Source organism: Phyllostomus discolor, chromosome 2 (genome assembly GCF_004126475.2).
Source record: "Phyllostomus discolor isolate MPI-MPIP mPhyDis1 chromosome 2, mPhyDis1.pri.v3, whole genome shotgun sequence".
NCBI lineage: Eukaryota > Metazoa > Chordata > Mammalia > Chiroptera > Phyllostomidae > Phyllostomus > Phyllostomus discolor.
This window is the reverse complement of record NC_040904.2, coordinates 132,621,580-132,644,600: the sequence shown is the minus strand read 5'-3', so window position 1 is coordinate 132,644,600 and position 23,021 is coordinate 132,621,580.

Genomic DNA, 23,021 nt, shown 5'->3' with positions numbered 1-23,021 from the left:
TGAGAACAATAACAACAAAAGTAGAGACTGTATAAAAAAGTCAAGTTCAGGTTCACAAATAAACAGAGATCCCTTTAAGAATCTGATAAATTTTTGCTTCTCTTATTTATATAGAATTTCATTTGTTTTTAATTTATGTCAATGTGTTTTAAATTGTCTTGTTTACAGGGTGGAGAATTCTGAACATAATAAGTCATCACAATAGCAAATGCAATGACTTTGTGGCCTTGTAGAAAGGAAATCCTATACTATATGGGGCTGCTGGACTTCAGGGTGGGGCCCTGTTATTCTGCAGAACAAACTAGTCAAATTAACCAAGGCTTAATTCAGAGCCAAAACAAAAATAACTACTTGCTTGAGCTGAGCTTCATGTGTTCTGAGAATGGAGCACACACTTAACCAGATCACAAACTACACATGTTGAGCACTTGACATACTCAATTCAATGCACTTGGTTATTCCCTGGGATTAGAAATTTCATAAACATATTAAGCAAACCAGTATCTAATCCACAACTAATTAAAATATTCCAGAATCTTATCAATTTTGTGTTTTTATAGGGAGAAGTCAAGAATAAATCAAGTCCTTTTGTGGTAATGAGCACATCAGCCTTTAATAAATGCAGGATTACTGGGAAAAGAGGACATAGTAGTAAAGGAAATATAATTCTCTGATGTCTGTGCTGTGAATTTTTAAGCAAAGTCAGACTGTTAACAAAAGATATGAGATAGTACTGGAATGTGTGATAAAAGGGTAGGACCCAGTGACACTGATTTGTGTGAGCCATGTGACAAAGGAAGATTTAAGTTAAAATTATTTGAGCTTTGGATCAATAGTCAAAGAGTACACTTGGGTATTCATATTCACATCATAAAGTCTGCCTGAGCCAGTACTTTTCATGCTCAAAATACTGTCTTTATTACTTTGTTATTATTCTATACTTTATGCATTTGGTTTAATATTTACTATTCAATCTTTTAAAAACAGAACAAAACACCCTGACTGGTGCAGCTTAGTGGACTGAATGTCGGCCTGCCAACCAAAAGGCTGTTGGTTCAATTCCAGGTCAGAACACATACCTGGGTTGTGGACCAGGTTCCCAGTGGGGATGTGTGAGAGGCAACCAATTGATATATCTCTTCCTCTCTTTCTCCCTCCTTTGTCCTCTCTCTAAAAATGAATAAATGAAATCTTTTTTAAAAAGTGTCTAAACTACATCCAGGTGTTTTGAAACATAACCAAAAATTCAATAGCCAACTACCCTTCTAGGGCAGCTGGCTCGCAGGTTCAAGAATTATCCTTGCAGAGACTTCTGATCAAGATGGAGGCAAGGTAAATGCGATTCACCTCCTCATACAACCACAGCAAAATTGCATTAAACTACAGAACAAATATCACTCAGAACCATCAGAAAATCAAGCTATATGGAAGCCTGACAATTAAGGAATTAAAGAAACCATATTAATCCAGATGGGTAGGAGAGATGGAGGGGAGGAGATGTGGAATGGGCTGGTCTCAGACCCACGTATGGTGCATATAAAATGGAGAAATATCTTGGGAGCAAGAGATCCCAGCTGCACACCAGACCACCCAGCTCAGGGTTCTAGTGCCAGGAAGAAAACTTCTGGCTATAAAAACCAGTGGGTATTGGCTCCGCAGAGGAAAGTTCAGGATTCTCATGCATCTCCTCTTGGAGGGTCCTGCACATGGACTTACTTAGACTTACTCCCTCTGGGCTCCAGCACTGAGGCAGCACCTTGAAGGGCACCAGTGGTGTATGGGGAAGAACTAAAGTGTCTGGCATCAAGGTGAGAGCTGGAGAATAGCTTCCTCCCAGAGAGAACTGAAAACAGTAGCCATTGTACCTTTTCTGTGTCCTTCCACACACAGAGCCACAGTGCACTGCAGCAGCACCAGGTCTGAGTCTCCATCAACTGGCTTACATGATAAGCCCTGCCCTGATGATTAACTAAAGGTCTGCCCCATCCAACTTACAGACCCACCCAAACTGATAACAGTAGCTTTTTCAAATGAAAGGCTGGGCTAGGTGCAGGCTTCAGACCTTCCTAAATCAGCTCAAACAAGTAACAGCTGAGCACAGTCCCTATACCTTTTGCTGAGTGGCCCTAAGCCTGCCACTCACAGCAAGTATCTGAAGATTGCTTTATAGCTTATGCTAAGGGATCCCAGACAGAACACAGGTGGAGGCTGACATGACCAGAACCACTCAGGAAACACCAGAGCCTGTGCACCCAGAAGAGAGTTATAGACCACATTGGAGCACCATCCAACCACCTCCACAAGCCACAGAGGGTGGTGGCTACTGGCCAGGGGTCACAGCCAGTCCTGCCAGCTGTCTGTACTAGGTAAATTCCTTGCATTGACCTCCTATTAGCAATCAAGATTCATCTACAAGAGGAGGGAATACTCAGCCCACATGGAGAGTACACCTCCAGTACACAGCTTGGAAGATAGGGGAGGCTGTGCCATTGGACCCAGTAGGACACCTATTACATTGGGTTATGTTACCAAAACACAAAGTCAAAGCAGCTCCACCTAATACATAGAAACAAACACAGAGAGGCTGCCAAAATGAGGAGACACAAAAACATGACCCAAATGAAAGAACAGAACAAAATTCAGAAAAAGCACTAAACAAAATGAAGATAAGTGATCTATCAGATGCAGAGTTCAAAATGCTGGTTATAAGGATGCTTGAGGAACTTGGTGGGTACTTCAACAGTATTAAATGATCCTATCAGAAATGAAGGAGACACTAATTGAATAAAGAACAATTCACAGGGAATCAACAGTGGAGTAGATGAAGTTGAGGATAAAATCAGTGATTTGGAAAATAAGGAAGAAAAATCACTCAATCAGTACAGTAACAAGACAAAATAATGCAAAAAATTGAGGATACTGTAAGGAGCTTTTGAGACATCTTCAAGCATTCCTACATTAACATCATAGGGGTACCAGAAGGAAGAGAGAAAGAGCAAGAAATTGAAAACCTATTTGAAAAAATTATAAAAGAACTTTTATTAAAGTTTTAAAATTTTTATTAAAGTGGGGGTAAAGGGGGAAAATTGGGACAACTTTAATAGCATAACCAATAAAAAATATTAAAAAAAAAGAATTACTCTTAGGGATCAAAGTTTCCAATTCATTCTCATTTTGCAATAACAGTAAGTCATATTCTATGATAGGATCTTGGTACAACATTGCCACGGCCAAGTGTGAGATAATCACCAACATCACCCATATGGTCCCCATAGAACCCTAAATGAATGCCAAAACACAGAGGTTACTTGCTGAACAGATATAAGATAAACGCTATTGTCTCATCCATGCAGTAGCCTCCTGTTCTCCTATGACACATTAGGAGTGTTTAAATTTATATCATTAACAATGTATGAAAAAAATAAAGAAAACTTTGCACATTATATGGTGTCCTTTCAAGTTCCATGCCACAACCAGTTTGCAGTGAGCCCAGCCTTACATATACCTTTCGGGCCCCTCACTAATTATTCATTAAGCTTATTTCCCAACCGACTTCTCATTTCCATAACCTATTTTCCTTTTCACCTTTCTAACTCTCTGCTCTAGTTTTTCATTTTTTTCTTTCCTAATCTCTAATGCAAAAGTACATTATGTCCCTAGATAGCACATTTTCTGTATTGAGGTTAATATTATTAGACTAAAATGTTTCTCTATACCACCATTGGTCCCTGAAGCAATCCTGAAATAGAATCCATTTAAAGCAGAACTCCAATCTAGATGCAAAGGCACATATCCCTCAGCTATAAAAGGGGTACACATTTTATTGTACTTCCTACTCATGTTATTTATTCAGAGGCTATGAAGCCCTTGACTGAGTAGATGTGTAATGTCAAGAAATATGTAACAAAAAAGTGATCTGTTCCTTTACATTTATGATAAATTAAGTACTTGAAGAAGGTTACAGCCCCAAAAAGGGAATCTTATTTTCAGGTACAAGTCTTCAACTTAATATTGGCTGTGGTATCATAAGCAATTTCTCCAACTTCTCTAAGCCTCTGTTTCCTCATCTGTAAAGTGGGAATAATAAAGTACCTACTTAGTGTCACTAGGGGAGTAAATAAAATAATACACAGTTCCTCCACATAAAGAAGTTCAATTAGTTCTGTTATTATCACTATCAGTATTATCAGTAATACATTAGCATTATCATAATGAGGTCCTCACCAATTGAAGAACAAATTTCTATGCAATCTATTTAATGTTCGAAATAGATTGAAAAAAGGGTGGCCAGAAGGCTGGTGTCTGGGTCTCAGGAAAGAAGTCTGCTCTTTAAGTTTTCCCAGTTTAAATAGGAAACACAAGAGGAATACTTGATTCTCTCCCTTTATTTATCAGTTTATCACATTAAATTTTGTTGGTGAATCACTTAAGTCTCTTTTAACTGACAGTCTTCTCTATTTTATTCTTTCAATTCTTAGATGTTGGGATAACAGAGTCATTTTATCTTTAAAGAAATGACTTTAGAAAAATGACTTTCCCTCAGTCTAAAATTTGCTAATTGCATCACTGTGGTGTAGTTAGTAGGTTCCCATGTTCTCTACTTTTCCTGTCAAGTTGTTAGATCTAAGGCTTGATCAGATTCAGATTTCACTTTTTGCAAGATTTCTCTATGGACAATATATTGTTCCATCATGAGGCACATTGTCTCTCTTTTAATTTTATAAGTTGCCATGGATGCTCAGGATCTTGATTCCTAATGGGGATGGGTTGGGGCAAGTGGTAGTGAAAAGATATAACTGTAATTATGTCATTCCTTCATTTATTTCCTAGAATATTTTTATAAAGAGCAACTTCCCTTCATCTACCTCTTGGTTACTCAAAGGTATATACTATAAGAAAGACAGAGTAAACACTTAATTCCGTCTTCCTCTCCTATTTTTTTACCAGTTTTAAAATTAATGAGTTGATGTCCTAGTATTTTGGAATCAATATATTTTATTAGTGGTTATTTTTTGTTAAGTATTATTAAGAACCCCTTGATTTAAACATCCTTGTATTAAAGTCATTTAAGTTTGCATCTTGACTGATGTTCAAATCAGTTCATCTTTTTGTGACTAAGTTGATTTTATTGTAGTGCATGGATACTTGCCCAGTAACTCAAAGAGTAATCAGGAAGGAAATCAGTAAATGTAAAAAGCTTTTAAAATTACAAACAGGGTTTTTCATAGTTGTATATATAAATCACTCCTCAAACAACTGTAGAATGTCTTTATTTTTAGTACAATTGGAATTGTTCCATCTTTTACAGTGGGATGCTCTTTGATTCCTGAGTCCTTTCGCTATGACCTTAGTAGAGTTTGATATCTTCATTGCTAGCTTGTATGATAAAATTTTCCAAACTCATCTGGAGTATTACCTGTCTTAAACACTTTGGTTTATTTTACTGGGAAATTGTATTTCAAGACCAAAATCTGAGTGCTAGGAATTTTATTTGTCTTTGCTTACTCATGGTTTTCAGGCCTTTTTATCAAACTAAGTAAAAGCTCTGGACCCAATTCTACCGTAGGGGTGGGAGTTCCCCCATACATTCAAGAAGGAATTCTCAGACACCAGCTGGATCTGCGACAATTCAACTGAATTCTGACACTATCCAGAGGTAGTGTCAGCCCCATGCATGAGGGGTCCAGCCCTAAAGACTGCTCCCCAACACACACACACACACACACACACGCACACATACCGTGCTACTGACCAACCTGCTACCGGCTGGTGATTCCAATAACCCTCTCTTTGGGTCCGGTTGATTTGCTAGAGTGGCTCACACAACTCAGAAATATTTTACCTACTAGATCACCAGTTTAGTATATGAGGATATAACACAGAAACAGCCAGACAGAAGAGATGCATAGGGCAAGGTATGGGATGAGGGCACAGAGCTTCAATGCCCTCTAAAAGCTTGCTATTCTCCCCAAATCTCCATGTCCTCACTAACCAATAAGCTCTCTAAACCCATCTTTCTGGATTTTTATGGAAACTTTAATGCATAGGCATGGCTTATTAAGTAATTGGCCACTGGCGATTGATTGGACTTCCATCTCTCCTCCCCTTCTCTGAGGTCAGGGATATGGAAATGTAAGTTTAAACCTTCCAGTCACCAGGTTGGTTCTCCTAGCAATTGGTCCCATCTTAATGTGAGGTCCAAATGTCACCTCATTATAACATAACAAATGACACCTTTATTGCTCTCATCACTTGGGAATGCCATGGATTTTAGGAGCTGTGCCAAAAACAGTGGACAAAGACCAGGTACATATTTCTTATTATAAATCACAATATCACTAAGCTAGGGATTATGTTTAAGATAAATTATATCAAGGTTCCTACAGCGGACTTAACATTTATGTCCCCCAATAGTCAAATGTTGAAATCCTAAAAACCCAATGTGATAATATTAGGGAGTAAGACCTTTGGGAAGTGATTAGGTCATGAGAATGGAATTAATTCTCTTGTAAAAGAGACCCCAAAGAGCTCTCTATCCCTCTCTCTGCCATTTGAGGATACAACTGAGAAGACAGCCATCTGCAAATCAGAGAGAGAAAGTGGGCTCTCACCAAACACCAGGTTGGCCAGAACCTTGATTTTGGACTTCCTAGCCTCCAGAACTGTGATAAATAAATTCCTGTTGTTTAAGCTACCCAGTCTATGGCATTCTGTTATAGCAGCCAAACAAACTAAGAAATCTACTACATCTACCAATTTAAACTTAAGACTACAGGGTTTTTATTTAACCTCTCTTGTGTACCTCTTGTCTCCTATTCTGAGGGTGACGATCATGGCTTTCAAGGACACAGAGTTCAATTAAATTATCACATAACTATTCATTTGCCTATTTTCAGATTAACACAACACTCAGGACAACACTATGACCAACAGTATTATCACTGATAACAGCTTAAGATTTTTCTTCATTTTTGATTGATTGACTGATTATAGTTCCTTTTGTCCTTTTGTACACCTCATGTTGCACCTCAAAAGGAAATTCAACAAATTACTGAGTTTGAACATAATATGGAGTGAAACACTTCTTTAGTGGATAGCTATGCCACAAACTAAATATACATTTTTTATTTTTTTGTTTTTAATGAATAAAGGTTTTTAAATTGAATTAATTTTTTAATTATGAAAAATATTTATGCAGTTCCAACATCAAATCTACCAATAAGGTGTATATAAAGAATCTAGCTTTCATCCCTGACTTCTCTCCCATATTCTTTTCTTCTTTCTTGAACTAGCCTTTTTTTTTAATGCTATGGTTTAAGTGGTTCAGAACAGACCTCCCCAAGATGTGCCACTTTAGCATATAAACTATTTTGAGCTGATGGCAATTGAGACCTTTCAGGATCACAAGGAACATTTACCCCTTCCTTTAAAATCATAATTAGAGGCCTTGCCCATAATAAGAGTTATCACCAGAAGTAACTTTTTTATAACTGAAGTAAGGGCAGGGCACATTTCTAATTACTGAACATCCGCTTTTTTTTTCATTTTGTAAATGACCTTCCTCCCCTCTGAGGCCCCAATGTGCCTCACCTCATTCTTATAGCATTTTCCTTTTTTATCTCTGAACCTTTCCTGTATGTGGGATTCCCATATGTACATATGTAATTAAATTTGGTTATTTTCTCTTGTTAATCTGTCTCATGTTGATTTTATTAGACCAGCTGGAAGAACCTAGAAGGGAAGAAGGATGCTTCTTCCTCCCCCACATAGTTTTTTCTTCATTGTTTTATTTTCATATAGCATACTATAATTAGTTAAATGTAACATACCATACACAATTTCTCCACCTTGCTTTTTTCACTTCACAATATATCTTGGACATATCCTTAGTAGTATATGGAAATTTTCTGCATCTGTTTTTGAAGTCACACAGTTCCCCTATTAGATGGTTATGCCATAGTCTACTTAACCACTCCCTTACTGGTGTACATTTAAGGTATTTTGGTAGGATGAAAGGTACTTCCGTAAACAGTCTTTAGCAAATGACTTTTTGAATTTGTGCTAGTGTAACTTTGGGATTGATTCCTAGAAATGGAATTTATAGGGTCAAAGAGTAAATATATATATGCTAGCTAGATGTTTCCAGATTTCCTTCATAGACATTGTCCCATTTTACATTCATACTAGCAGTGTGTGAGGGGACCTATCTTCCCAAAACCATGCTAATAAAGCTGGTTGCCAAATTTTTGGATTTTGCCTATCAAATAAGTGAGAAATTTTGTCTTGATGAATTTTAATTTGCATTTCTATTATTATGAGAAAATTTGATCATCATTCCATATGTTTAGAAACCATTTGCATTTCTTTTTAACTTCCCATTTTCCTAGCTCATTATTTTATAGAGTTGTTGGTCCTTTTCTTCTTTAGTTATTTAAGTATTAGGAATGTTTGTGAGATAATCTAAAAATATTTTCTTTGGTTTGTCATTATTCTTGTGTCTTAAAAGAATTTCATATGTATATATGTGGATATATTATACAGGTGTACATATATACATACATCATATATGTGTATGACCACACACACATATGTACATACCTAACTTTATCTACACTTACTGCTTTTAGATTTAGAGTCATATTTAAAATAGTTTGCCCACTTCTTTTCATAGAGAAATTCACCCATGTTTCCTCTAGTACTTGTATGGTTTTGTAATTATTTTTACTTTATTTTTTCCTTTTTATTGAATTTATTGGGGAGACACTGGTTAATAAAATTATACAGGTTTTAGATGCATAATTCATACAACACATCATTTGTACACTGTATTGTGTGTTCACTACCCCAAGTCAAGTCTCCATTCACCATCATTTATCCCACTACATCCTCTTCCACCTTTCACCACTCCCTTCTCCCTCTGGCAATTGCCACACTGTTGTCTATGCTCCTGACTTTTTTTTCTTTTTTGTTCAATCCCTCCACCACTCACCCAGCCCCACTTCTTACAGCTGTCAGCCTGCTCTCTGAGTCTGTCTCTATTTTGCTTGTTAATTTTAAATTTAAATCTGTTGTACCTGGGAAAATTATCCTTGTGTATGGTGTGAGGAATAAATCCAGTTATGTTCTTTTCCATAAACTATCTTGATAGCATTTATTTTACAAATTTATGTATAATCATTTTGATACAGAGAAGTCTGATCAGACTGATGAGGAGAAATAAGGAGGGACTGTAAGAAGAGGTTGCCCAAGGCAATGGTAAACAACCTAGGACAGGATTGACTGAGAAATTGAATGCCTCCAGAGCCCATGGAATTATGGGCAAGAATATTTAAAATGAAAGAAGCACTCTTGGTCTCTTGGACAGGTGATGGCTCTCTCTCACTCTAGCTCTTCTTCCTCCAGGATGCCTGGATGAACATGCTGTGGCTGCCTGCATTTCCCAGTAGATAATATTTTGAATGGGATGGAACTCAGGGCACAGCCTAGGATCAGGCTGGCCAGGCAGAGAATGGCAGGATTATTCTTTGGGTGTTCTAGAGGGGATGACCTCTGAGTCAGAAGCCTGCCATTCTTGCAAAATTGTGTAGCTTTTGTATATTATGTTGTTTTTGTTTGTAAATTAACCCTATAGAAATAAGATAAATAAAAACTAACAGGGAGAATGATAGGAGAACTCAGGTGTTAAAGAGTTTAGCCTTAGTTGATAGACTTAAGTGGCTAATGCATGTGGAAAGCTGTTACTCCAAAACTGTGTAGCTTCTGAGTAAAGACTCCTTTTCTTTATCACCAAACCTCTGCCTCTGGAATGTTGCCTGAAGGGTGGCAGTGAGCAGCAGGACCCCAACTGCTGTTTGGCAACAATTTAAGATGCCATCTGTGGTAAAAAGAATAATGCCTTCTCCCCCACAAAGATGCACATGTCCTAATCCCTAGAACCTGTGACTATGTTTACATCATGGCAAGGAGGAGTTAAGGAAGCAGATACAATTAAGCTTGTTAATTAGCTAAACTTAAAATAAGGAGTTTACTCTTAACCAGTTGGGTTCAATGTAATCACAGTATCCTTTAAAGTGGAAGAGGGAGGCAAAAGAGGAAGTCAGAGAAAGATTTGAAGATGCTGCATTGTCAGCTTTGAAGATAAAGGAAGGAGTCAGGATCCATGAGCCATGAAAAATGCATGTTGAAGCAAGAGAAAGAAATAAAATATTTTCTAAAGTCTATGGACAGAATGCATAGAAGTAACGCATCAATCGCTGCTGACTCTTTGATTTTAACCCACTGAGAACCATTTCAGACTTCTGACCTACAGAATTTAGGAATTAATTTGTATTTATTTATAGATTTTCTATACAAAGAGTCAGCCTGTTTTTCCATGTACCAATATAATAATTTTAATTATAGTGACTTCATAGTAAGTTTTGATATCTGCTAAAGATGCCATTTTCCCTACTTCCTTTCCCAGGCTATTCTCACTAATTCTTTTTTCAAATAATGTTAACAATCAATTTGTCTAATTCCAGAAAAAAAAATGGATGGTATTCTTAGCAGAAATAGGTCTTTTAACTTTGGGAACTCACATACTTGCTTTACGATGATTCATACAATGAAAGATGAGATAGGAGTACCTGGTACAACACGTCAGGAGCTATCACTGAGATCAGATGTGTAAACAAATAATTCCTTTATATTATTAAGGCTTTTTAAATGCCAAGTGACAAAAACCACATTCAAACTAGCTTAAGAAAAAAAATTAATTGGCTCATCCAGTTAAAATCCCAAACAAGGTTGGGTACAGGTATTCTAAAGAACATCAGAAAACAGGTATCCAGTCTCGCCTTTCTCCCTCTCAGTTGTCTTCCTGCTCAAGCACACTTACTTCATGTACTGACTCCCTGTAGATACAGACATGCATCTGACCAACTTAGAAACCCCTGAGGAAAAAGGGTGCCTCTTCCTCAATACTTGTAGTGAAAGTTAAAAATTTAATATTATTAATCTAGCTTTCTTTATATACTCAGCCCTGAGTCAACCACTGTAGCAGAGAAATAAAATATTCTGATTGAATAGTTGTGGGCCATGGAGCTACTCTTGATCACAAAGGACAGAGATTCCACAAAGGAAAATGCAGAGCAATATGAGCAGAAAAACACTGAGCAAATGTAGGACAGGCGAAAGCAACATGTGACCACTTCAGTGGATTTGTTCCATGTAAATAAATACATGTGTAAAATGTTACTGGGTGGTTTGGGAGTAGGGAAAAGGATAAATTAGACTAGCTTAGGAAATGATGAACTGTCAACATTTAAATTACACACAAAATCTTAGTTCTGACCTCTGAAAGGGTTGTAGCCAGACTTGCCGAACACTTAACTCCAGCCTTGCCAATACCAATTGCAAAGAATCTGACCTTTCCAGAAGAGCCGTACATTCCCAGCTGCATATCTGAGCCAGGTTGGCTAGTCGACTAGACTCACTGGAAAGAGTTTCAGCCTAGTGCAGGTAAAATAAAAAATAACTTTGAAATATTTGAACATAAAGTTTGTTGAGGAGAAAAATTGCCTAACAAAGCAATACAAAAATATTTCATATAGTTATACTTAAGAAAAATCCCAAAGGCTAGTAATTTTTCCAAGTAAAGAGAGAAAGTCTTTTCAAGGGGAAAAATGCTGGCAGAGTAAAAGAATAAGGTATGTTTGAGGAGCTCTGGAAATTCTGTGCAGCTGCTTCAGAGCTTATGCATGAGAGGTCAGGACTGGAAAAGTGGCAGAATGATCTTTTATGACAGGCTAGTGTTTGCTCCTGATTCTGACTGTTACAAGAGAGATTTAAAGAGGGGGGAAACGGTGTTCAGATTTTGCTTTAGGAGTATGGCCATGTTGACCACATAAGACTGGGCTGGGCAGGAGGAACTGGCAGGTGAGCCATGAGACAACCACTGCAGTGCTCTTCAGCAGCACAGTGAGAAGCATAGGAGTTGAGAAAGAGAGGAGAAAAAGGGTTAGGTCATCTTTTGTTTTCCAAAGAGTTTTCCAAGAAACACTAATTCAGCTGGATAGTAAGGCATTATCTGCAGCCAAATAAATTGAGGTCACTTTTTTTGCTGCAGAATTTTTCAGAACATTTAATATATTAATGTGTAGCTTAAGCTATCCTGAAACAGGTATTTTGCCAATAGCATTCACTGTGGTCATAATGCTAATCAGGTGTTTTTTAACCACTATTTATAAAATATTGGATTATAGAGTCTAAAAAGGTGATAAAATACAAGATACACATAATAAATAATATTAAAATAGGAGATGATAAAAATAAAACATTTAATTTATAATCTATTAAATGCAGATAAAACATATCAGCATGGCCTTTCTCAGCAAGTTGGGTATTTTCTGTTTGTTTTTTTAATCTTCACTGGAGAATACATTTTTATTGATTTTAGAGAGAGAGGAAGGGAGAGAGAAAGAGAGAAACATTGATCAGTTGCCTCTTGCATGAACCCCAACCATGTATCAAACGCACTACCTAAGTATAGGCCCTGACCGGGGATGGAACCAGTAACACTTTTGGTGAATGGGATAAAGCTCTAACCAACTGGGCCACCAGGCCAGGGCTCTCGCCAAGTTGTTTAATGGGATAATCTATGGTAAGTGTGTCAAAATGAACATTAAAGCCATATCACAATAACTGAAGTTGAAGTTCTCGCCCGGGCAATAAAACATTTTGTTGAGGAAAACTTTTTTTTTTTGCCAGAACTCTTTTTATCCTGCAGCACTGCTGTTTTGATGCCTCACCAAAAGCTATTATTTTTAATAGCATTTACAATAGATTTTTAAGAAAAGAAATGTGATATGTAACCACAGCCTACCTCACCACTCCAAATAGGAAAGTAAGACTCCTTACTTTGCATTTCCACACCCTCAGCGGTAGCCAGCCTCCAAGAGGGTCCTCCTGACACTGATCCTTCAAGCTATAGCTGGTGAGGAACTGAAGCTTCTTACCTACAGTCCTGACAGTGAGCCGGGACACAGAGCCTCAACTCTCAGCCAGGCTTTCAGCGTCTGCAGCATGGTGGACATCTCACAGGTAACCTCATAAGAGACCGTGAGCCAGACCATCCAGTTAAGCTGATCCTTTATTCCTGAACCTCCAAAACTGTGAGGTTATAAATAGTTACTGTTTAAGAGTCCTACCAAGTTTTGAGATAAGTTGTTACACAGCAGTAGATAACTGATTCCATCTTATAATATTTTGTCATGCAAAAATGTTTCTCCTACTGTAGCCCATTTGGCCTAGACCCTCCAGGAATGCCTTGGGCCCTGAAATTGCTCTTGCCAGTGACTGGCCAGTATGTCAAGGTGAGCAGTTACTTTTCAGTTCCTCTCTTCCTGGGTCTTTATATAATATTTAGTAGAATGGACTGTTATCTTTAAGATACATTCTTCTTCAGTCTTCTTGATATTATACTTTTCTGGATTTCATCCTAACTCTATTGATCTTTCTGTTTCTTTTTTACATAAAACTAGTGTCATGAAAGCTTTAGGAGATAAGTCTAGAGAGAGAGAGACAAAAGACAGGTTATGAATTATCTTTTATATCAGACTAAAGAGTTTGGACTTTATTCCTTCAGCTGCTCTTCACATGTAGGTGTTATTCTTGCTTCGGGTCTAAGCCCTCATCTTTTCTCATTTGCCATCTTCCCCCTGGGTTATCTCAGCTACTCCCACTACAATGCACACTGTTTGAGGACCAAGAATTTTTAGTCTGTATTTCTGGGGCCTAGAACAGTGCTCATCACACAATAGGCACTCAAATACTCATTGAGTGAATGAATGGATCCACTTACATCTATATGCTGGTGACTCCCAGATCTAACTTCCAGCTTAAAGCACTGACTGAGCTCCAGATCAATATAGCCTGCTTCCCACAATGTACTTCTACTTGGATGATCAATAGAAACGTATAACCAAAACAAAATTAAACTCTTCGTGTCCCCACCCTCTTCTTCCTCCTCCTTCGTATGTGTTCTCTTTCTTACCATCAACCTTCCAAACTAGAAACTTGGCCATCCTTGCTTTTTTCCCTTCACCTCCTACATCCAACTAACTAATCACCAAACTATTGATTTGACTTCCAGAAATATCTTTCAAACTGTTCCTTTCTCTTCATACTCATTTCTACACAATTATGGTCTTATTTTTCCTAGATGCTTATAGTAGTCTTCTATGTACCTAACCACTTTGTATTCCACCAATCTAATCCCCACTCTATAGCTAAAATAATGGTAAAAATGCAAATCTGACTATGTTGCTTTTCTATTTCAAAGTCATCAATGGCTTTTTATGTCAGCGAGGATAGGGTAGGCTACTGCTTCTGTACCAATGCAAAAATCTCAGTGAATCTCAGTGACTTAAGACAGAAGGTTTATCTTTCATTTCACCTTTCCCTAATTAAAGACTCTCCTGGGCAGCTGTCTTTATCATCAACCCAGGTTGGCTCAATATCATACCTCTGCCATCACAGGGCTTCCGTGTTCAATGCGGGGCATGGGGGGGAGAGAGATGTACAGAATCCTTCAGCAATGTTTATTAGCTTTGTACATGTATCAGTTTCTTATTTTTTAGTATAGGAAACATAGGTGTAGTGTCTAGGACCAACACTAATTCTTATATAGCTCTGGAGGTCAGAAGGCTCAAATGGGTCTCATTGGGCTGAAGTCTAGGTGTCAGCTGGTTCCTTCCAAAGTATCCTAGAAAGAATCCATTTCCTTGCCTCTTCTAATTCTGAGAGGTTGCCTACATTCCTTGGCTCAGGACCTAGTCTTCCATCTTCAAAGCCAACAATATAGTGTCTTTTAATCTCTCTCTCTTTCTCTGCCCACCCCCCACCATGTCCTCCCTTCTCTCTGCTTTTGTCAATATACTTTTTTCTTATAAGGACCCTTAACATCATGTTGGTCCATAGGATAGTCCAGGATAGCTACTGCATCACAAGATGCTTATCTTAAACATATCTGCAAAGTTACTTTAGCCATGTAACGCAACATACTCACAGGTTCTGGGGATTAGGAGCCAGATGTCTTTGGATGATGGGCATTGTTTACCATAGTCCATATTTCTATTTATGGTATAAACTCTAAACAGTTAACCTGGCTTACTAGGTTCTGCAGATCTGCCCCACCCCCACCCACCTACACTCGACTCAGTTTGAAGTGCTTATAATTCCCCAAATGCACGTCTGCCCACCACCCCAAAGTGTTCACATATGTGACTCCTTTCTCCTGGAACACTGTTTAAATATCATCTAATTACCTTCCCTTCAAGTTTTTTGTTCTAAATTTTTACATATTGTAATAAGTACATACTTCATTATTTTTGCTTAATTATAATAGTTTTTGTATTTAAAAAAATATAAATCTCTTCTAATTTTATATAAAAAAATACTTCTGGAATCAGTGTTCCAGGATTAGCTTTGGATTTCAGGAAAGTTTTTTTGCCAACATAAACTTTAGTTTCTTCACTAGTAACAATTTGAATTATCCCATGGTAGAAGAGGCTTCCTGGTACACTAAAAAAATCCCTATCACTCCAAGGTTTTAGTAGATGCTAGATCTACAATCTGTCCAAACCAGCACTGTTTGGTGGAACAATTTCTTGTTCCATTTCTATTAGTCATTCTATCAAACTTCTAGTCACAGTTTCTTTTCTTGTTATTGTTATAAGCAATTTTTAAAAATTTTTAAAATTTTAATATTTATTATATTTTTATTACCATTTAGTCCCCTTATACACCACTCCCCCCAGCAATAACCACTATGTTTTCTATGTCCATGAGTCCTTTTCCCTCTTTGCTCAATCCCTGTACCCCCTAGCCACACCCCCCTAACCACACCCACCACTAGCTGTCATCTGCCCTCCATCTATGAGTCTGTCTCTGTTTTGCTTGTTAATTCAGTTTATTCATTAGATTCTACATATGAGGGAAATCATATGAAGTTTGTCTTTCTCTGACTTGCTTATGTCGCTTAGCATAACGTTCTCCAGGTTCATCCATACTGTCACAAAAGGTAAAACGTTTCTTCTTTTTAACAGCCAAGTAGAATTCCACTGTGTAAATGTCCCATAGTTGTTTTATGGGACACTCATCTATTGATGGACACTTGGGCTGCTTCCATATCTTGGTGTTAGTAAATAACACTGAAATGAACATAGAGGTGCTCATGGTCTTTTGAATCAGTGTTTTGGGTTCCTTTGGAGATACTCCCAGAAGTGGGATCACTGGGTCAAAAAGTGGGTCCATTTTTTATTTTTTGAGGTATTTTCATACTGCTTTCCACTGTGGCTGCACCAGTGTGCATTCTCACCAACAGTGCAAAAGGATTACCCTTTCTCCACATCTTTACCACTTGTTGTTTGTTGATTTATTGATGATAGCCATTCTGACAGGTGTGAGATGGTATCTCGTTGTGGTTTTAATTTGCATTTCTCTGATGATTAGTGACATTGATCATCTTTTTATAAGTCTATTGTTGATAGGTATGTCCTCTTTGAAGAAGGGTCTATTCAGGTCCTTTGCCCATTTTTAATTGAGTTGCTTGATATTTGGTGTTGTGTTTTGTAAGTACTTTATACATTTTGGATATTAACCCCTTATCAGATGTATCAGTGAATATATTCTCCCATTCTGTGGACTGTCTTTTTATTTGTTGATGATATCCTTACCTGTGCAGAAAATTTCAGTTTGATGTAGTCCCATTTGTTTACTTTTTCTTTTGTGTCCCTTGCCTGGGGAGGTATATGCGATATAAAATTTCTGTAAGAAATGTCCAGGAGTTTGTTGCCTATGTTTTCTAAGATTTTTATGGTTTAGGGTCTAAAATTTAAGTATTTGATACATTTGGGATTTTTTCTTGTGTGTGGTATAAGAAGTTGGTCTAGTTTCATTTTCTGCATGTATCTGTCCAATTTTCCCAATACCACTTATTGAATAAACTATTTTTAGCTCATTGTGTCTGCTTGCTTCCTCTGTTAAATATTAATTGACTATAAAGGGGTGGGTTAATTCCTGGGTCTCTATTCTATTCCATTGACATATGGGCCTGTTTTTATGCCAGTGCCATGCTGTTTTGATTATTATGAACCTGTAGTATAGTTTGATGTTAGGTAATGTAATTCCCCCAACTTTGTTCTTCTTTCTCAGGATTGCTGTTGGTTCCATATAAATTTTTGCAATATTTATTCTAGTTCTATGAAATATGTCATTGGAATCTTGATAAGAATTGCATTAAATCTATAGATTGCTTAGAGCACTATGGACATTTTAATGGTGTTAATTATTCCTATCCATAAATAAAGTATGTGCATCCATTTACTTGTATCTTCTTCAATTTCTTTCTTCAGTTTTCATAATTTTCTGCTTACAGGTCCTTTACATACTTGGTTTGGTATATTCCTAGGTATTTTATTTTTTCTGATAGTAACTGCGAATGGGATTGTTTTTTAATTTCCCTTTCTATTAGTTCATTATTGGCATATAAAATGCTACTGATTTCTGCATATTAATCTGGTATCCTCCTACTTTGCTGAATTCATTCATCAGATCTAGTAGTTTCTTGGTAGAATCTTTGAGTATGTTCTGGCAGTGGGTTTGTCATATATGGCCTATATTATGTTTAGGTATGTTCCTCCATTCCCACTTTGCTGACTGTTTTTATCACACATGGGTGCTGGATTTTATTAAATGCCTTTTTGCATCTATTGATATGAGCATGGGGTTTTACCCTTCATTTTCTTTATGTTGTGAATCATACTTATTGATTTGCAAATGTTATACCAACTTTGCATTCCCAGAATAAATCCCACTTGATAATGATATATGGTCTTTTTGATACATTGCTGTATTCAGTTTGCTAATATTTTATTGAGGATTTTAGCACCTATGTATGTTCGTTAGGAATATTGGCCTATAATTTTTTTTCTTTGTAGTGTCTTTATCTGGTGTTGGGATTAGTATAATACTTGCCTGGTAAATGAGTTTGGGAACCTTCACGCCTCTGGAATTTTCTGATATAGTTTAAGAAGAGGTATTAGTTCTTCTCAGAGTGTTTAGTAAGATTCACCTGTGAAGACATATGGTCCAGGGCTTTTGCTTGTTGGGAGTTTTTTGATTGCTGCTTCAATTTCCCTAGGAGTAATCTATCCAGATTCTCAGATTCCTCCTGAATTGGTTTTGGAATATTATATGTTTCTAGGAATTTATTCATTTAGTCCAGGTTGTCTATTTTGTTGGTATAAATTTATTCATAATATTTTCTTATAATCCTTTGTATTTCTTTTGTGTCAATTGTTATTTCTCCTCTTTCATTTCTGATTTCTTTTTATTTGGGGTCCTTCTCTTTTTTTCTTGATGAACCTGGTTAAAGGTTTGTCTATCTTGTTTATCTTTTCAAAGAGCCAGCTCTTGGATTCATTGATCTTTTGTATCAATTTTTAAACTCTATTTCATTTATTTCTGCTCTGATTTTTATTATTTCCTTCCTTCTACTCACTTTGGGCTTTCATTGTTGTTTTCTCCAACTTCCTTTAGGTGTAAAGTTAGATTGTTTACTTGAGCCTTTTCTTGTTTTTTGTTTTGTTTTGTTTTGCTTTGTTTTACATAGGCTGGTATTGCTATGAATTTCCCTCTTAGGATTGCTTTCCCAATGTCCCACAGTTTTGGATTGTTGTGTCCTCATGTTCATGTTTCACAGTATCTTTTGATTTTGTCCTTGATCTCACTGCTGACCCATTTATTGTTTAATAAAATGTTATTTAGCTTCCATGTCTTCACTTGTTTTTCAGTGTTGTTCCTGTGATTGATTTCTAGTTTCATAGCATTTTTGTCAGAGAAAACATTTGATATGATTTCGATCTTCCTAAATTTATTGAGACTTGTTTGCATCTAACATTTTGTCTATCCTAGAAGACGTTCCATGTGTGCTTTCAAAGTATGTATGTTCTGCTGCTTTGAGGTGGCATGCTCTGAAGACATCAATTAAATTCATTAGATCTAGTGTGTCATTTAAGGCTGCTGTCTCCTAATTGATTTTCTGTCTAGAAGATCTATCCATTAAAGTCAATGGGATGTTAAAATCCCCAACTATGACTGTATTTCTGTCAGTCTCTCCTTTTATGTATATTGAGATTTGCTTTACATATTTAGATGCTCCTAGGTCAGGGGTACAAATGTTAACTAGGGTCATATCCTCTTGTTGGATTGTTCCCTTTACCATTATGTACTGTCTTTCTTTGTCTCTTACTATATAACCTTGGTGTTATAGTCTATTTTGTCAGATATAAGTACTGCTACCCCAGCTTTTTTTTCCATTTGCATGAAATATCTTATTCCATCCCTTTAGTTTTAGTCTGTGTGTATCTTTCAATTTGAGATGGCTCTCTGGAAGACAATATATATGTGTCTTGTTTTTCTTGTTTTCTTATCCATTCTGCTATCTTACATCTTATGGTTGGAGCATTTAAGCCATTTACATTTAAAATGATTATTGATAGAAATATATTTAGTGCCATTTTATTGTTAGACTATTTTTCTGGGTTTTTTTTTCTCTTTTTCTTCTTATCCTTAAAGCAAGCCTTTTAACATTTGTTGCAGTACTGGTTTGGTGTTAACAAAGTCCTGTAGCTTTTCCTTGTCTGGGAAGCTCTTTACTTCTTCAGTTTTAAATGATAGTCTTTCTGAGTGAAGTAGCCTTGGTTGTAGATCCTTACTATTCATCACCTTGAATATTTCATGCCATTCCCTTCTAGCCTGAAATGTTTCTGTTGAGTAACTATATGCTAGTCTAATTTGCACTCCCTTTTAGGTAACTACCTGTTTTTTTCTTCTGGGGATTTTAGGATTTTCTCCTTGTCTTTAAGCCTTGTCATTTTAATTATGATGTCTGTTGGTGCAGGCCTCTTTGGGTCTATCTTGTTTGGGACTCTCTGAGCTTCCTGGACTTGTGGAAGCTTTTCCTTCACCAGATTATGAAACATTTTGGTCATTATTTTTTCAAATAGATTTTCAGTCCTTTGCTTGCTCTCTTTTTCTTCTGGTATTCCCATGATGTGGATGTTGTTACACTTCATGTTGTCCATAATGTTTCTCAAGTTCTCCTTAATTCTTTTAATTCTTTTTTCTTTCTGTTGCCCTGCCTGGGTGTTTTTTTTTTTTTTCTGTCTTGTATTCCAAAACACTGATTCTGTCCTCTGCTTCATCTAACCTACTGTTTGGTATATTATTTATCTCAGATATTGCATTCTTTATTTCTGTGTGGTTCTTTTATATGGTTTCTATGTCTTTTTTTTTGTGCTGATGAGTATCCTTATAACCATTACACTAAACCCTCTGTCTGATAAATTGCTTGCCTCCATTTTATCTAGTTCTTCTGGAGAATTCTCTCATTCTTACCTTTGTGGTCTATTTCTTTGTTTTCCCATTTTAGCTGCTGCTTTGTATTTTCTGCCTTAGATGTTAAACTAACCAGCCATTAAACTGATTAGCTGTTCATTAAGACAATCTGTAATGAGCAGTCTGTCTTAAGCACACTGAGTGTGGCAGAGTAATTCCTGTAGGCAGGGCTATCGCTTCCCCTCAGGCTGATGCCACTTGGACAGGAATGCTTTGCCTAAGAAAGATGGATTCTACAGTATGGGGAATGACTCAGCACAGGGATCCTGGCAGCTGTTCCTTCAGTTCTCTCACCAGAGCCACCAGCCCCATACTCTCCTCAAGTGTCTCTAGTCCATTTTGTCCTCCTTCTTCTAGAGCCCTCGGCAAGGGGCTGCAAACAAAATTTTGTATGTTGGCCCTGTAGTAGGCTCTTTGTATCTCCAGCCATCTCAGCCTGGCAGACAGAAACCCTTCTGCTTCTCACAACTGAATGTTATCTGGGTTCTTTTCCAGCTATGGTGCTGTAGGCTGGGGAGCCCAGCTTGGGGTTTAGACCCTACACTTCTCGGAGTGTACCCCCTGGCTTCTAAACTATCCCTCCAGCACTTCAGGTGACACCCATGGGAGTCCAGCCAGCCATCTTGCACCTCTTCCACAGTGCCTATCAGGATTGTTGTGGTGAAGTGGTTTCTTCTGTCTGTCCTTAGTTATAAGGCTTCTCTCCAATTAGTGTTCAGTTGGTTATTTTGGGTGATTTCTCTACAATTTAGTTGTAATTCCAGATTGGTTCTGGGAGGAGGTTAGTGCAGCATCCACTGGCCCCTCTGCCATCTTGGATCTCCTCCACTAAATGGGTTTCAAAATGATGAGTCAGTTCTGACTTTTCTCACTTTCTCATACCCTTCTCAGTCCTAAGACACACTTTCTACTGTCTGTTTCTTCATAAACGGGTGGCTCCTGCTCCAGCTGAGGTCTCATTACCTCTTATTCTACTACAGTAACTTCCCAATTCTCCTGCTTGTCCCTCATTATTCTTCATAACCCTTTCTCTCTCAATTTCTTATGTACACAAATCCCAGATAGTCATATTAATTTTAGTCAGTTCAGCATTTGATGCAATGTATGTTCTTACCCCAGATAAATTATCTAGATTTGGCAAAAACAAGAGCTAGCTTTGCAGAGCCCCTGCCAATTCATTGTTCCTTGCTTGTGCCCACCACTGCTACCATGCCATTCAAATTTAATATACTAAAATAAAAAAAACAGAGTACTCATTATATAAGTAGTTTTACTTTTAGATAAAATCCTTAGCAACTCCTTAACCAAATTACTACCTTAGACCCTTCTTCATGTAGAAAGTTTGTAGCTGTCTTTTTCTTCCATTATTTTTTTCTTATGTAAGATGTTTCAGCTAATCTGGACTCTTCAAGATACACTGAGTTGAGTTTCTTTTTTTCTCCTACCTAGAATAATTTTTTCACACTGTTTTTACATGCCCTGATGTGGTTAAGAGAGTGGGTAGACTATTCACACTACCTGGGATCAAAGGCCAGCTTTACTATTGACTTACTTTGTGGCCTTGGGCAAGTTAATTAACACCTTTTACTTTTGTTTTCTCATTTGTAAAAAGAAGATAATAATAGACCTAATTTATAGAACTTTTGCAAGAACTATATGAGAGGAATATATGTGAAGCATTAACAGATGGGTTGTTACTAAGAACGGTTAGTAATTTCATTTCTTATTACTAAAAGAATTTTTCTTCATTCTCTGCTCCTAAACTGAGCTTTCTTAAAATCTTCTTTACCTTTTAATGTTCATTTCAAAAACATACCATTCTGATGAAAATATAATCTTCAACTAGATCTTTTCTCCTGTGTATGCACACATTTGCATGTACATGAACACTGTGATCAGTATCATCCAAATAAATGTGGCAACCCAGTAAAGTCTAAGGAGAAATAAAGTAGCCACAAGCCACAAGATGGGGATGATAACAAACGTACAAGTGATGATCTCAAGACCTTGACCAGAATTGATCCAGTGGGAATGCAGGATGGCTACAGCAGGGGACCTACTTCAAAATAACTGATAAATCATATAGTAGTGCTTTTCCAATTATAATAGGCATATGAAACATCCAAGACATTGCTAAGGTGCAAATTCTGATTCAGTGAGTCTGGAAAGAGACCTGAATTAAGTGTTTCTAACAAATTCCCAAGTTGATGGTGTGCTGTTGGTCCTGCAATCCTTTTTGAGTAGCAGGGCTCTGGGGAAGAGGGTAGGGTGTGATCCATGGAGCTCAGGAAAATCATCACTGAAACCTGTGCATCAACAAGGCAAAGAACTGGTGTATTTGAAGTGATGTTAGCATCAAGACTTAATAAGATGTTGCTTGTTTATGTCCACCCCCCTTAACAACAACAGTTTGGCATTTATATGTAGACAAAAGGACATTTGAGGGTACTGTGGGATCCATCACCAGATACATGCTAAGGGATGAGAAGATCCCCTACCTGTGTGTCAGGTAATAGGTATATAGTACTTGGTCCTGGCTGTGGACCCAGCAGTGAAGAACAAATACTCTATCTTCTCTAGGA